Here is a 17,809-nt window from a genome sequence, read left to right as displayed (position 1 = left end):
ATATGACATCATTCATTCATTTTCTTTCTAATGAGCATTGGAGTTTTTTCTACTTTTTTAATTCATTATATGAACACCTCCGTTTATATTTCCATGAAGATGTGTCAGAACTTCTTTATACCTCTACAGGTAGAGTGGCTGCTCTAAGAACACGTACTCTTCTATTTTACCTTTTACTAACCAATTGCTTCCAAAGAGATTTTATTATTATCCCACCAGGGTGTTATATGATTTCTTACTTTTTCATATCTCCACCATTAATTGAATGTTCCAATATTTAAATTTTGTCAACCTGTCATGTATTTCTTTTGAAAATCTCACTTTGCTTAATTTGCATTTTCTGGTTAGAGTGGAATTAAAATATTTTAGTCCATTTCTTGGCTATTCTGATTTCTTTTACTATAAATTGCACTTTTATCATCCTTGCCAATATTTCACTGAATTACATATCTTTTCATAATTGGTACTACCAGTATTTTAAAATAATTATTGATGCTTACTCTTCATTTGTAATTTTCTTTGCAAATATATTTTATGGTTTGATTTTGAAAACTTTTAAATTTTTTTTTTTGCACACACAAAAAATGCACTCATATTTATTAATATTTCTTTTATATAACATGCTTTTCATAAATTCCTTAACACATATTTTTCCACCTTGAGGTCATAAAAATGTTGTCTTACATTTACTTGTTAAAATTTAAAATATTAAAATTTAAATATTAAAATAAATATTTAAGCTCATCTGAAATACATTGTTTTCAATGTATGGCTAATATTTTACACAGTGCTAACCAATACCGTTGGCTGAGTAATCTAGCATTTCCTACTAATTTTTAATGCTACTATCCTAAATCAAATTTATATATAAATATATCTCTCTTTCTGGGTCATTATTCTAATTTAGTAAGGTAAATCCTACTATCTTGTTCTTCTTCCAAATTACATATATATATATAACCAATTTCTAAATAAGTTTGTGTTGGAGTCTATATCAAAAAAAGGAATACATTAAAACATTGATTATAATTGCATTAATTTTATAGGTTAATTTAGAAATAATTTTGTCTCTGTGACACTAAATTATGTTTTTCCATTAACATAATATGTATCTTTATTTGGTCAGGTATTTTTCTGTTCAAAGGCATTGAATAATGCCTTTATATCTTTTATTAGACTTACACTTGGTAAATAGGAAAATTTTTATTATTATTAGATTTCTTAATTAGCTATTACTGAATTATAAAAATGCTACCATTATTTGAAGGTTGAATTTATACCAGAAAAACTGCTGAATGCACTAAATTTTATTGTCTTATCCTGACATTTTTATAGAAATTGTATTTTATGCACATAGGGATCATAGTTACCTCTTTATTTTCAAGTATTATACGTTTGATTTATCTTTATTTGTCTTACAACCCTGACTATAATTTATTGTAACATTTTGAGGGTTTTTGTGTAGATTGCTTGGGATTTTTCTACATAGATATTTGTATCAATTGCAGATAAGGAATGTTTTATTTCTTCCTTTCTGATCTCTATGCCTTGTATTTCTTTTTCATGCATTATGACGCTCATCAGAACTTCTGTTAGTATGTTAAATAGCACTAGTGAGAGTAGACATCTTTGCATTTTTCCTGATCTTATGGAGGAAATATTCAGACTTTCACAATTATATATGATGTTATTTGTAGGATTTATGAGGATGCTTTTTATCTCTTAGAAGAATTTCCCCTATACTTCTAGTATTCTGAAAGTTTTTATATTATGATTAAGTGTTGAATTTTTTCAAATGCATTTTCTGAAAAATGTGAAATGTTCATGTTATTTTTTTATTTATCTTGCTAATATGGTGAATAACAGTAATTGGTTTTTTTTTTTTTTTTTTTTTTTTTGAGACGGAGTCTCGCTCTGCCGCCCAGGCTGGAGTGCAGTGGCCGGATCTCAGCTCACTGCAAGCTCCGCCTCCCAGGTTCACGCCATTCTCCTGCCTCAGCCTCCCGAGTAGCTGGGACTACAGGCGCCCGCCACGTCGCCCGGCTAGTTTTTTTGTATTTTTAGTAAAGACGGGGTTTCACCATGTTAGCCAGGATGGTCTTGATCTTCTGACCTCGTGATCCGCCCGTCTCGGCCTCCCAAAGTGCTGGGATTACAGGCTTGAGCCACCGCGCCCGGCCAGTAATTGGTTTTAAGACATTCAACCATCCTCACATACCTGGAATAATCCCAAAAGTTTCAACATCTCTTTTGGAGAAAAATGCTACGTTTTCTAGATTATTGCTTTATAAGCATCTTTGTTAAAAAAAAAAAAAAAAAAAAAGAGAGAGAGAGAGAACCCCTTTTCACCAATACAGAATTCAATCAGCTATTGTATTCCCTTGGGCTAGTAGGCTTATTTTTATATATTTCATATCCTTGCAACTTTCTTTCAAGAGTATAGCGCTATTGTGTCAATTATCTTTTTGCACATATAAATCTATTTCTTTTTACCTAAATAATTGGTCCTGTCTTCTAGGATATCCCGAATCTCGACTTCTCTAAAGAATCTAAAGAAGTTTTCATGATGTCTGTACCCTGATGTGTTCATAATTATGCAGTTAGGCAAATTGAGGTCTAGCGTTTGTTATCTTGTCATTTTATGTACTTAAGTTTTGCCTTCTGCTTTGGTTCCACCTAAGGTAAAATAAAATATGGGTGTATTACTCAATGTTGTTTAAAGCATTCTAGTTGATACTAATATGCAGACAAGTCTTAGAACTAAAGCTGTCCCAAAGCAGTGGTTCTTAAATTTCAGCATGTGAAGGAATCATCAGGAGGGCTAGAAAAAATGCAAATTTCTGGGCTCAATCTCCAGAGTTTCAGATTTGGTAGAAATTTAGACGTGCAGAACCCAATTATTTGCATTTATAATTAGTTTACAGGTATTCCTGATGCTGCTGGTCTGGGGACCATACTTCAATACAGTGGTCCCAAATAAATTTTATCTAGTACTAGTGTTCCACTAGAGAGTATTGAAAAGAAAGTATTGCACAGTAAGAGTGAATGGCAGATGTCTTATTATAACAATTACACCATAAGAGCAATGAAATTTGTTGGTGTTTTGCTTTTAACAAAGCACTTATTTGGTGTAAAAGTGATCTTGTGAGTTAGATATTAATTCTATATTTATTTTCTCAAAACTGAAAGTTAGAACTCATAAAGCTGAGGACATTCTCCAAAGTTGCCCTGTAAATAAGCTGCAGATTGGGTCTTGAATCTAGGCCTTCTCACCACGCATTTCTGTACTTCATTTAATATACTAATGCAAATGCATATATATATATGTATGTGTGTGTGTGTGTGTATATATATATATATATATATATACACACAATTGTATTTTATCCCATCAGCAATCTCATAAGATGAGAAGGTGTTGATTTCTTCTTTATATAGATGTAGAAATTGATGCACAGAAAAATAATTACCCTGGCATGAATAGTCTCCAGCCTTGACTTCAACTGTTGTGACATTTTGGGTTACCATGTTTCAGTGGCATGCCAAGGTAGAAGTCAGTGGGAGTGACCCACACCTAGTACAAGCAGAAAATGAATATATTGTGTTAAATAATTTAAAAGCAACTTAGTTAATCTGCTTTTTATTATCACCACCTGTTGGAAATTCTATGCAATGTCAATGATAAAATTCTCCTGCCAGAGTGGAATGCTCAGACTATCCCCATGTCCTATATACCACTACTGTGTTTCATAAGAAATATTATTTTCCAATAAGATTATGGGCAGGCCTCATTTTGCAAGCTTCCAAAATGCACAAATTATAGGGACAGAATTAGCTAAATAATCAGTGTCCCCAATAACATGGCTTAAATTTCAATTAGAATAGTGTACTTTTATAAATGTGAAAACTGAATAATTGCCAGGTGTCCAGTTCACAGATCACTGTCTAAATATCAGTTGTACACATACCCAGTGACCAATCATGTCACCCTTTTCTAGGACAGCCAGTATCTGGTCACAACACATTGGTTATGCAGTTCACACACAGCAAAGCATACAGTAGTTCTGCCTCCTTGACTCTTAGTGGCAAAGTCACATGAAATTTTACAAAAATACACAATTGAAAGAGGAAATTGGTCAACAAAGATGAAAGTGCAGCAAAGATATAAAAAGTGGTAACGCTGGAAGTGAAATTCAAATAGAATGTAAATGAAGTTATAGATTAAGTAGCTGACTGGTGATATTCACACTGCTGCTGTTCAGAAAGTTTATATATGCTGAAAGAGGAACTGAGTAAAGATGAATTTATCAACAAAAATGAGGAATATGAGAGTAACAATAAGGATGAAGATGTCTCAGAATGTGACACTGACAAAAACTTCACATTAAGGGAATTCTAGGAGACTTTTTTTTTTTTTTACATTGAAAATATGAAAGATAACATGTAGGAAGCTGATACAAACTTAGGAAAAAGTATGACAATTCACCAAGGTGTAGAAAAGATGTCTATCCCATCTTGTTAAGTTATTCTGTAAGAAGAAGATGAATACTGTTCAAATGAATTTGATCAGATTTTCACAAAGAAATAAACATATTAATTCTCAATGTTTTAATAATTTAAACTAGAATGTGCTAAATATATTTTTATCTTAAAAATCTTTAGATATTTGTTATCAATGGTAAAAGAGATTTAAATGTTTTGCAAAGCTTTAAAAGGTTGGGGAACAAAATATTTAAATGATAACTTTTCTCATTGATTGTTAAAGATCCATTCACATGGTTTCAGCTTTCAGGTGTTCTCTATGATCTCTCACTATTGTTCAAAGTAAGAACTTTCTAACATGTAGTAATTATTATCAAAAAAGTCTTTATTCTTTGTAAAGGGAGTTGACTGTATTCATGACAGTCATTAATCTCTATTGGTAGGAAAAGGAAAGAGAGAGTTCAATTTCTTATTGAAGCCATCCTATTTTTATTTTATGAGTAATGTTTTGGATTCCTGGCAAAATTTCATTAGCTAAGAGGTAAGTTTAACTTTATCAATTATTAGTGGGAGCAATGTTTTAAATGAAATAACTTCAAACCCACGTAAAACTATGGAAAAAATTAACAAAAATCAATTTCAATGTTAACATTGTGCCATATTTGCTTTACATTATTACCTTTAAGGAATAAAACTCTATACTTATTGTAGCTGAAACTTTATATTCTTCCTTTTTCACTCAGAATTAGTCACTACCCTAAATTTGGTATGCATTGAGAGGAGTAATGTTTGTGAAAAATGTGTTTGAAAGGAGCATGAGCTTTTGAAAGAGACAAGCTATGTTTACATATGGGATCTACCACATCATAGCTGGAGGCAAGTTATTTAACTTCTTTGAGCTCCAGTTTTCTCATGTACAAAATGGGAAAAATCCTATCTCACAGAGTTGTGTGAGAATCAGAAATAATTGATATAAAGCTTTTCACACTTAAGAAATTCAATATATGATGGTTATTAATGCTGCTGTTATTGTTTTGTCTACTGTCCACTTAGGAACATTTAAAATAGAGAGATAGATGTAAGGTTTCCTGACATAGCTTGTTCTTTCTCTTAAGCTAACCCACAGCTCTTCCCCTAATCACATGGAGTTATTCCTCACTTTTATGTTATCTTCCAGTTCTAAAAGCAGCTGTGGCTAAGCGGCTCACTGCAGTCTCAGAAACAGTTCTGCCCTGAAGCTGACAGTAGCCTTACAGCAAATAATAATATAAAGTGAAGTTCTGGGTTGGGAATTCTGCATTAAAGAGAAAATAATTCTGTATAATTATTGAAGGTTGGATCCCTTGTCAGCTTCTATACGTGTCAGACAATTTACCATCTGCAGCATTATTCCCCCTGCCTCCAAAGTTGTGAGACAGAGTTTGTTGAACGCATTTGTTTGGTATCAAGTTTTTTTGCCCTCTTCTTGTCACAACCCTATAGTCTTGTTTAAATAGGAAAAAAAGGGAGATACCCCACAACATCCCTGGCACTGGAAGATGTGTTTCAGCACCAACACAGCTAGAGGGGAATTTTTAACATTTCTTTCTCAAAGCAGGCATGCTTTGTTTCCTCCTATAGACTTCATTGGCAGTCTGGGCCCATTCCAACTACTCAATAAATAAAGCTCAGTTAAGCCACATTTATTTCCAGAAGCAAATAGCAATCAGTGCATTACTGTGGGAGCTCAGGTCCTGTCCATCAGCTGAATCAGTAAACAATGAAGGTTAGGGCTTTGAGACTTCAATGGGAAGGGAAACTGTTGCCTCAAAGGCAGAAATGGACCGGATCACATAGATGTCTGTATCACTCTGCTTAACTATCCAGAGAATAAGTTCAACTCTGCATTTTACTTAAGATGAATAGGTACCTACTTTTTTGGTCTTCTTTTACCAAGACTGTTTTTGGTTTTATTTTTTACTGGTTTTGTAGCGGTTAACAACTTTAAAAACATTTGATAATTATCTACAATTTTAGGTACTTTTACATATTTTATCTCATTTAACTGATACCTGTACTAAATAAAACAGAGCACAAGTTTACAGTGGTGAGAAGCTGTATGTTAATTACTCAATTATCAGTTTATTAAAATAATTTATTTACTTGATTTGTCTTTCAAACTACATTGTAATCTCCTGAAAGGCATAGAGCAAGTCTCATTCAACTCGTAGCCTTCACAGAATTTTGCTTGGTAGTTGCTCAGGAAATATTTCTTCATGGAATGAACAGACTAAAGAGTTAAGATTAATTTAGAGATTCTCAGAAGTATTTATCTGATTTTCACAATCTTGCTCTCTAAAAGTAAACTCACTTCATTTTTATTTTAATGTAATAGAATCAGAGACACTGCTACAAAATAGCTCAATGAGCTTTGGCAAGCCATTTCACTTATTTGGGTTTCATTTACTTCATGAAAGGGGAGGAAAAGATGATTAGAATGAGAATGTCTCTTCTGGTTCAAAAATTTTGGATAATTTCCTTTGGAAAGAGCTGGAACAAAGTTTGCTTTCTTCAAAATGTAAGTCTTAAGCATTTTTTGTTCTAATGGTACCATGTGACATATCACTGTGGGTCAAATGTAGAGATACAAGGTATAATAAGACTAAGAAAGACCTAATTATCCTTTTCTGAAAGCCCAGAATCCTTGGCACCACCTAAGCATCATCAACAAATACAATAATGACCATGTCATGATTTTTTTTTTTTTTTTTTTTTTTTGAGGCGGAGTCTCGCTCTGTCGCCCGGACTGGAGTGCAGTGGCCAGATCTCAGCTCACTGCAAACTCCACCTCCCGGGTTTACGCCATTCTCCTGCCTCAGCCTCCTGAGTAGCTGGGACTACAGGCGCCCGCCACCTCGCCCGGCTAGTTTTTGTATTTTTAGTAGAGACGGGGTTTCACCGTGTTAGCCAGGATGGTCTCGATCTCCTGACCTCGTGATCCGCCCGTCTCGGCCTCCCAAAGTGCTGGGATTACAGGCTTGAGCCACCGCGCCCGGCCGCCATGATTTCTTATGCAGCAATTACATTAGCAGAGTACCACTGAGAATCAGGATTTCAATAAAATATGGACTTTCTTAGCTGTTGTAATTTAAAAAGTTGTATATAAAATTATTTGTTTATAATTAACCTCTCATCCTAGATTGCATATCCCATGAGGGCAAGAATACATCTCTCTTGTTTCCCACAAGATGGTGTCTGTAACATTGAATGCACTCACTGTGTGTACATATTATGATATGAATATACACTAAAACTCAAACACTGGTTTACATGCCACATTTGGTAGATTTTGATACATTCAAATATTTTAACTTATATTCACAGACATACAATATAAGTGAAATTGCTGAGTGGAACCATAAACCTGCTGCTTCACACCCTAGAGTTGTGTATTCACAAGTCAATATGTAGCATTAGTTCAATAGCAAATCAATGCTCCAGGCTGCCGTGGAGAATGACTGTTTATATTTTAAGCCCTCAGGTGCTTCCTAACAGTGAGTTCTGTATATCTCATGGAGCCTATTTTTTTTAAGTCAGAGTACCAAAACACTTATTTTTAAAATCTAGTGAAAATCAATCTAGCTCTTATTTTTTCACTTGAAGAAAAACATACACACAAAAATGTCATACATGTATGTTTCTGTCATTAACTGCATCATGGGAAAATGGCACTGAGATGCTAGCATAGGAATTGCTCATTTCAAACATCATTTTGGCTTCAGTATGGTGAATAATTTAGCAAGGAGCAAATCAAAATGCAGAGGGACCAGAGAGAATGCATAAGCAATAAGTAGTTCATGCAAGAACTGACTGTAGTGGGGGCAGTTAGTGGCTCATAACTGTGAAGTGGAAAGAGAAGCAGGTACATTTGAAAGATTTCTGCATTGTAGAAGTCATTGTGCTTGATGATTGATAGGGTGTAGAGTATAAGGAAAGCTTAAAATATGACTTCAGTGTATCTGGTTTGAGGTTTATAAAGGTCAGTTGAAGTAATTCACATGCAAAGTTTGATGTGTTATCTATTAATTTAAACTTACTAGTCTGAATATTCAAATTTTTCATTATCACTCTTTTTTGTTTACTTCTTAGGACAAAATCAAGAAGATGTATTTTTTTTTTTTTTTTTTTTTTTTGAGACGGAGGAGTCTCGCTCTGCCGCCCAGGCTGGAGTGCAGTGGCCGGGTCTCAGCTCACTGCAAGCTCCGCCTCCTGGGTTTACGCCATTCTCCTGCCTCAGCCTCCCAAGCAGCTGGGACTACAGGCGCCCGCCATGTCGCCCGGCTAGTTTTTTTTTTTTTTTTTGTATTTTTTAGTAGAGACGGGGTTTCACCATGTTAGCCAGGATGGTCTCGATCTCCTGACCTCGTGATCCGCCCGTCTCGGCCTCCCAAAGTGCTGGGATTACAGGCTTGAGCCACCGCGCCCGGCCAAGAAGATGTATTTAAGGCACTGTTTATTTTTTCTTTGTTATTTAGGAGTAATATTTTATTTTATAACTTTCATTTATTATAAATAATACTCTGATTTTTACTGAATTTTCTAAATTGTTAAAAATCAATGCTTTTTTCTCTTTACCTCTATTTGCAAAAGAAAAAGATGTTCTAGGTATTTTTTTGATGCATTATTGTTTTTATCATTTATTATAAGAATCTTTGTCATTTACCAATAACATTTTAAAGAAATATATTTTGGTTTTAACACGTTTTATTTTACTTTAGCTAAATATTTGTACTCTTCTTTTTATATTTTTCCATAATTTTTAATAAAAAGTATGTTTTTTGATATTTTTCCCAGTGATTTTTAAACATATCAAGAGTTTTCTTTAAGTGTTTTCAAAACATCGTTGAATCTATATTCTCTGATTATCAAAATAAGAAAATAAAATATATATTTTTATTCTTCTTCAAAGATAAAGAATTAATATATTCTATACTGATGATGGCAAACATAGGCTGATTAGTAGAATCGCCTCAGAAGCTTTTAAAAATCCTGATGCCCTGGCCATACCCGCTATCAATTAAATCACACATTTCAGAGTGGAAGCCAGGAATCCACATTAAAAAAAAGAAAGAAAAGAGAATTACATCATCGTGGCTGACTGGAGGCAGGACTAGATTGTAGCTCCTGACAGAGCAGCATTCGGAGGTTCTCACTGTGATTTTTATCTCCAGATTGACTGCAATAACAAACCAGCAATCCCGAGAGGACCCACAGACCCTCTGAAGGAACTGGACGGCTTCTGGAGGACCTGGGAGACATCTCAAATACTGTGAGTGCACCAACTACGGAGGAAGGAAAGGGAGAGCCGCCTCTCCCAAACACACACCCTTACTGGAGAACCTGAAAGTTTGTTTGCGGGAGAAGTTTCCTACCTTACCTAAGAGCTGAGTCAATTTAGAAAGCCAAGTGATTTCAGGGGTAGAGAAAGGAGCAGAAAGAGGAAGGAGCTTGCTGGGTTCCCAAGCAGGTCATTTCTGCCTAGCACCACAGGAATCCATGGGGAGGGCAGCCAGAGGAGCGGGATGGGGGGATGGCGGGGTAGAGGGGCGGCGAGGGGATGGGGGTGGGGGGGGTGGGGTAAATCTCCACAGGGAGAAGGAATTCTCTTGTTGAACTGTGTGACAATTTGAATGGGGTGAGAAGCCTCCAGGCCGGAACTCAGGGGAGGGCGCGCAAATCTGGTATGCAGACTCCACAGGCTGGGGAAGAACTAAGCCCTTTTCTTTCACAGCTGGGAGGTGGGTAGCCTGGGGCAAGTTTTCAAGCCCCACTCACCCACACCTGGAAACAGACTCAGAGCTGTTAGGAGGGGGCTCGTGGGAGTGAGACGAGCCCTTTGGTTGCGGGAACTGGGTGAGGCCTGTGACTGTCAGCTTTCCCCACTTCCTTGACAACCTGCATGACTCGGCAGAGGCAGCCCACAATCCTCCTAGGTACACAACTCTAGTGACCTGGGAACCTCACCCCCCTCCCCCACAGCAGCCCCACCAAGACCGGCCCAAGAAGAGTCTGAACTCAGACACACCTAGCCCTGCCCCAACCTGATGGTCCTTCCCTACTCACCCTGGTAGGGGAAGACAAAGGGCATGAGTTCTAGGACCCCACCGACCAGTGGTTCCTTTTCATACTACCACAGCTGATGCTCTCTGGAAAGCACCACCTCCTGGCAGGAGGCCAAACAGCACAAATATAGAGTATTAAACCACCAAAGCTAAGATCTCTCACGGAGTTTATTGCACCCCCCTGCCACCTCCACTGGAACAGGCGCTGGCATCCACAGCTGAGAGAGACTCATAGATGGTTCACATCACAGGACCATGTGCAGACAACCCCCAGTACCACCCCAGAGCTGGATAGACCTGCTGGGTGGATAGACCCAGTAGAGAAACAGCAATTACTCCAGTTTGTCTCACAGAAAGCCACATCCATAGGAAAAAGGGGAGAGTACTGCATCAAGAGAATGTTAGATATGAGTTCTAAATTTCTTTTCAAAGGATCAATATGTCAGTATGTTCAATTCTTTGCCTTCTACTTTTAAACTTAACTTCCTCATAAAGCAACCTTTTTCAATTACCTGCTCTATCCTGACTCAGTCCGATTAGCTGCTCCACCCTGACTCATTCCAATTACCTGCTCTGTGATAACCATTTTTCCTGCCAAACCACTCATTCCATTACTGTCTTTAAATCAGCCAATCAGAATTCGTTTAGCCTGTGCGGTCTAACCCTAGCCAATAGGGGAACGACACAGCAGCAGGGGCCACGTGTGTCAGGGACAAGAACCCCTTCCCCTCCCTTGTCCAAGTGTGTGCTCACCATTGCTCCATCTGAAAGGGTGCACCCTTCTATAGAAGTAACTTGCCATGCTGAGAATTAAAAATAAAATTTTATATTCGAGTGCTATTTCTTTTGTGGCACCAAAACTTTATTTATAAGGGGAATGCCCTGTGGGAAAAAAGAATCTGAATAACAGCCTCCAGCCCCAGACCTTCCCTCTGACAGGGCCTACCCAGGTGAGAAGGAACCAGAAAACCAACCCTGGTAATATGACAAAACAAGGCTCTTCAACACCCCCTCCAAATCACATTAGTTCACCAGCAATAGCTCCAAACCAAGAAGAAATCCCTGATTTACCTGAAAAAAAAATTCAGGAAGTTGGTTATTAAGTTAATCAGGGAGGCACCAGAGAAAGGTAAAGCCCACCACAAGGAAATCCAAAAAACTCTACAAGAAGTGAAGGGAGAAATATTCAAGGAAATAAATAGCTTAAAGAAAAAACAACATAAAATTCAGGAAACATTGGACACACTTACAGAAATGCAAAATGCTCTGGAAAATCTCAGCGATAGACTTGAACAAGTAGAAGAAAGAAATTCAGAGCTTGACAACAAGGTCTGCGAACTAACCCAATCCAACAAAGACAAAAGAAAAAGAATAAGAAAATATGAACAAAGCATCCAAGAAGTCTGAGATTATGTTAAACGACCAAACCTAAGAATAAGCGGTGTTCCTGAAGAAGAAGATAATTTCAAAAGCTTGGAAAACATATTTGGGGTTATAATCGAGGACAACTTCTCTGGCTTTGTGAGACATAGACATCCAAATACAAGAATCACAAAGAACACCTGGGAAATTCTTTGCAAAAATATCATAGCCTAAACACATTTTCATCAGGTTATCCAAAGTTAAGATGAAGGAAAGAATCTTAAGAACTGTGAGACCACGGAATCTATAAAGGAAATCCTATCAGATTAACAGCAGATATTTCAGCAGAAACCCTACAAGCTAGAAGGGATTGAGGCCCTATCTTCAGCCTTCTCAAACAAAACAATTATCAGTCAAGAATTTTCTATCCAGAAAAACTAAGCATCGTATATGAAGGAAAGATACAGTTTTTCTGAGACAAACACATGCTGAGAGAATTCACCACTACCAAGCCACCACTACTAGAACTGCTAAAAGGAGCTCTAAATCTTAAAACAAATCCTGGAAACACAGCAAAACAGAACTCTTTAAAGGATAAAGCACACGGGACCTATAAAACAAAAATTCAATTTAAAAAGCAAAAACAGAAAACAAAACCAAAGTACACAGGCAACAAATAGCACGGTGAATGCAACAGTACCTCACATTTTAATACTAACATTGAATGTAGAAACCTAAATGCTCCACTTAAAAGATACAGAAACACAGAATGGATAAAAATTCACCAACCAACTATTTGCTGCCTTCAGGAGACTCACCTATCACATAAAGACTCACATAAAGTAAATGGGTGAAAAAGGGCATTTCATGCAAATGGACACCAAAAGAGAGCAGGGTTAGCTATTCTTATATCAGACCAAAAAAAAAAAAAAAAAAAAAAAAAACTTCAAAGCAACAGCAGTTAAAAGAGGGACATTATATAATGGTTAAAGGCCTTGTCCAATAGGAAAATATCACAATCCTAAATATAAATGCACCTAACACTGGAGTTCCCAAATTTATAAAACAATTACTAATAGACCTAAGAAATGAGATAGACAACAACCCAATAATAGTGGGAGACTTCAAGGATTTAAACTATGCCTTGGAACAAATGGACTTAACAGATATATACAGAACATTTTATCCAACAACCACAGAATACACATTCTATTCAACATCACATGGAACTTTCTCCAAGACAGACCATATAATAGACCATAAATGAGCCTCAGTGAATTTAAGAAAATTGAAATTAAATCAAGCACTCTCTCAGAGAACAGAGGAATAAAACTGGAAATCAACTCCAAAAGGAACCTTCAAAATCCTGCAAATATATGGAAATTAAGTAACCTGCTCCTGAATGAGCATTGAGTCAAAACCAAAATCAAGATGGAAATTAAAAAATTCTTTGAACTGAATGACAATAATGATACAACCTACCAAAACCTCTGGGATATGGTAAAGGTGGTGGTAAGAGGAAAATTCATAGCCCTAAATGTTTACATCAAAAAGGCTGAAAGAGCACAAACTGACATTCTAAGGCCACACCTCAAAGAACTAGAGAAACAAGAACAAACCCAACCCAAACCCAGCAGAAGATAGGATTAACCAAGATCAGAGAAGAACTAAATGAAACTGAAACAGAAAACAAAATAAAAAACTGAAAAAGCTGGTTCTTTGAGAAGATAAATAAAATTGATAGACCATTAACAAGATTAACCAAGAAGAAAGAAAATCCAAATAACCTCACTAAGAAACAAAACAGGAGATATTATAACTGACACCATTGAAATACAAAAGATCATTCCAGACTACTATGAACACCGTTATGCATATAAATAAAAAAACTAGAAGAAATGGATAAATTCCCAGAAAAATACAACCCTTCTAGCTTGAATCAGGAGGAATTAGATACCCTGAACAGACCAATAACTAGAAGCAAGATTGAAATGATCATTTTAAAAAATACCAACAAAAAATGTTCAGAACCAGATGGATTCACAGTAGAATTTTACTAGACATTCAAAGAACTGATATCCATCCTTTTGACACTATTCCACAAGATAAAGAAGAAACCCTCCCTAATTAATTCTATGAAGGCATCATCACCCTACTACCAAAACTAGGAAGAACATAACCAAAAAAGAAAACTACAGACTGATATCCTTGATGAATATTGATGCTAAAATCCTTAATGGAATACTAGCTAACCAAATCCAACAACATCAAAAAGATAATCCACCATGGTCAAGTGGGTTTCATATCAGGGAAGCAGGGATGTTGTAACATCCACAAGTCAATAAATGTGATACACCACATAATAAGAATAAAAACAAAAATCACATGATCATCTCAATAGACGCAGAAGAAGCATTAGACAAAATCCAGCACCACCTTATGATTTAAACTCTCAGAAAAATCAGTTAACAAGGGACATAACTCAATGTAATAAAAGCCATCTGTGGCAAACCCACAGACAACCTAATACTGAATGGGGAAAAGTTGAAAGCATTCCCTCTGAGAACTGGAACAAGACAAGCATATCCACTCTCACCACTCCTCTTCAACATAGTACTGGAAGTCCTAGCCAGAGCAATCAGACAATACAAAGACTTAAAGGTCATCCACATTGGTTAAAAGGAAGTCAAACTGTCACTGTTCATTGTCAATATGATTGTTTACATTGAAAACCCTAAAGGCTCCTCCAGAAAGCTCCTAGAACTGATAAAAGAATTCAGCAACCTTTCTGGATACAAGATTAATGTAAACAAACCAGTAGCACTTCCACACACCAACAGCGACCAAGCAGAGAATCAAATCAAGAACTCAACCCCGGCCAGGTGTGGTGGCTCATGCCTGTAATTCCAGCACTTGGGAGGCTGAGGTGGGCAGATCACAAGGTCAGGAGATCGAGACCATGCTGGGTAACATGGTGAAACCCCGTCTCTACTAAAAATACAAAAAAATTAGCCAGGTGTGGTGGCGGGTGCCTGTAGTCCCAGCTACTTGGGAGGCTGAGGCAGGAGAATGGCATGAACCTGGGAGGTGGAGGTTGCAGTAAGCAGAGAAAAAAACTTAAGCTTTGCTGTATTTGATATATTTTAATGTTTAAATTTTGCAATGAAACCAAACTTGCACAAAAAGAGAGCCAGAGAAAAGAGATAAGGGAAAAGAAAAATAGTCAAATTGGTTGAATCCCAACACCCAAAGGCAACCTCTATTAACGAAAAATCTGTATCATCAATTTAACATCTGTCCCTATCATATAGATGTCACAAATTTAATTAATCACTTTCTTCAAATTCAAATTGAATGGGTTTACAACACCGTGTTGCATCAACACCATAACACACATGAAAAAATACTCAACATCACTAACAATCAGGGAAATGCAAATTAAAACAATAATGTGATACCACCTTACTCCTGCAAGAATGGCCATAATCAAAAAATCAAAAATCAGCAGATGTTGGCATAGATGTGGTGATCAGAGAACATTTCTATACTGCTGGTGGGAACATAAACTAGTGTAGCCACTATGGAAAACAGTGTACAGATTCCTTAAATAACTAAAAGTAGAACTGCCATTTGATCCAGCAATCTCAATACTGGGTATCTACCCAGAGGAAAATAAGTCATTACATGAAAAAGATACTTGCACATGCTTGTTTATAGCAGTATAATTCAAAATTGCACAATCGTGGAGAGCCAACCCAAATGCCTCTCAATCAATGAGTGGATAAAGAAACTATGGTGTGTGTGTGTGTATACATATATAAAATTATATATGTAGCATTATATATAATAAATATATATTAGATAAATATATGAAATTATATAATATATAGCATTATTTGTATATATAATATATAATAACATTATATATTATATAATAACATTATATATATTTACATATATATATATAATGGAATACTAATCAACTATAAAAAGGAATGAATTAACAGCATTTGCAGTGACCTGGATTAGACTAGAGACTATTATTCTAAGAGAATTAACTCAGGAATGGAAAACCAAACATTGTATGTTCTCACTGATATGTGAGAGCTAAGCTTTACAGCTTATGTAAAGGCATAAGAATGATACAATGGACTTTGGGGACCTGGGGGGAAGAGTGGGAGAGCGGCGAGGGATAAAAGACTACAAATATGATACAATGTATACTGCTTGGGTGATGGGTGCACCAAATTCTCACAAATCACCCCTGAAGTACATACTCATGTAACCAAATACCACCTGTACCCCAATAACTTATTGAAAAAAAAATTTAAAAAATTTAGAAAAAAGGAAAAGGAATTCCTCAAGTGATTTCAATGGTCTACTACCAGAAGCATCATTTCCTCTCCTCTCTCAGGTTTCTTAAGGTCCTTTTCAAGGCATCTCACAAATCCAATCTAAATATTTTGTTCCAAATCTATTACAATAAGCTACTCCAAAATTTGGTATCTTAAATTGGTAATCATTTTATTCTATCTCAGTGTGCCATAGGTTAGGAATTTGGGCAATGGTCAATGGGGTGAACTTTTCATTACATGTAACATCGCAGACGTGATATGGGGTTATTCTGCTGGCTATTGGCTGGTCTGGAGGATCCAGATGGCTTTACTCACACATCAGGGAGCTTGGCAGAAATGACTAAAAGGCTGCAGTCAACAGAAATTATATAGCAGGGTATCTAATTGTGGCCTCTCTAGTGTATTTTTGTTATAACATTGTAGAATATTCTTTACTGGAGAAATTAAAATATTTTGCTGCAATTTTAATAGACAAAAGCATAATTTTTATTTTTTGTAGAAAATGTCCATTGAAATGAAATAGTGTTCACTTTTATACTCAGATATTTTTGTTTGTATTTTCTAATTCTGGAATTTTTTAAAGTATGTCTTTATTGCTACTTCTGTGTGAAATATTCTGATTTCTCTCACATGAAGCCTTTTATTTTTATAAATAAAACTTTAATTAAAATAAAACATACATAGGGTCACATGAATTATAAGCACCCTGAAGTCTGAATTTTCAGAATGTGAATTACCCAAGATAAAAGGAAATATACATTCATATAAAGATGTGTACACACATTTTCATACCAGCTTTTTATTTTAAATAATAGACCAAACTGGAAACTATCCAAAGGTTTATCAGCAGATGAAAGTATGAATATAGTACTAATATACAAAATGCTAGTATATAATGTACCTAGTATACCTTGTACTATTTAGCAAGAAAACAATGAAGTATTGATGCATGCATTAAATACTGATTTACTTTCCATCACTATAGAGAAATATTTGCATTTTCCAAAGTTTTATGTAAATGTAATCATTGAGTATATATTCTTTTTTGACTAGATTCTTACCTTCAGTATAATTAAGATTCATCTATATTGTTGCATGTATCAATACTTCATTTGCTCTGGTTCTATTATTCACAATTTAAATAACGAACAGGATATTCGAAAAATAGGCGGATTATTTAAAATAATACCCCTCACTTCAACTTCCCTAACCATTGGTAGCCTAGCACTTACAGGTATACCTTTTCTTACAGGTTTCTACTCCAAAGATCTTATTATCGAAACCGATATAATAAGGGTTTCGATAATTCAGGGTGCTTATAATTCATGTGACCCTATGTATGTTATCGAAATCTTTTCATTAAATGAAAAGAAAACAATGAAGTATTGATGCATGCAACAATATAGATGAATCTTCATTATACTGAAGGTAAGAATCTAGTCAAAAAAGAATATATACTCAATGATTACATTTACATAAAACTTTGGAAAATGCAAATATTTCTCTATA

General features: G+C 35.7%; 1 long non-coding RNA gene across 1 annotated transcript; it reads right to left on the bottom strand.

The window, feature by feature from the left end:
* Positions 1-835: 835 nt before the first annotated feature.
* Positions 836-17,585, bottom strand: LOC117080252. The gene is made up of 3 exons (XR_004435764.1): positions 17,408-17,585; positions 14,638-14,642; positions 836-845 (listed from the first exon to the last, which is right to left on the bottom strand). It is a non-coding gene; the product is annotated as an uncharacterized LOC117080252 (long non-coding RNA).
* Positions 17,586-17,809: the final 224 nt, after the last annotated feature.

Source organism: Trachypithecus francoisi, unplaced genomic scaffold, assembly GCF_009764315.1.
Source record: "Trachypithecus francoisi isolate TF-2019V2 unplaced genomic scaffold, Tfra_2.0 Lachesis_group8, whole genome shotgun sequence".
Classification (NCBI taxonomy): Eukaryota; Metazoa; Chordata; class Mammalia; order Primates; family Cercopithecidae; genus Trachypithecus; species Trachypithecus francoisi.
The sequence above is the reverse complement of the archived record's forward strand: the minus strand, read 5'-3'. Positions and strand labels throughout refer to the sequence as shown.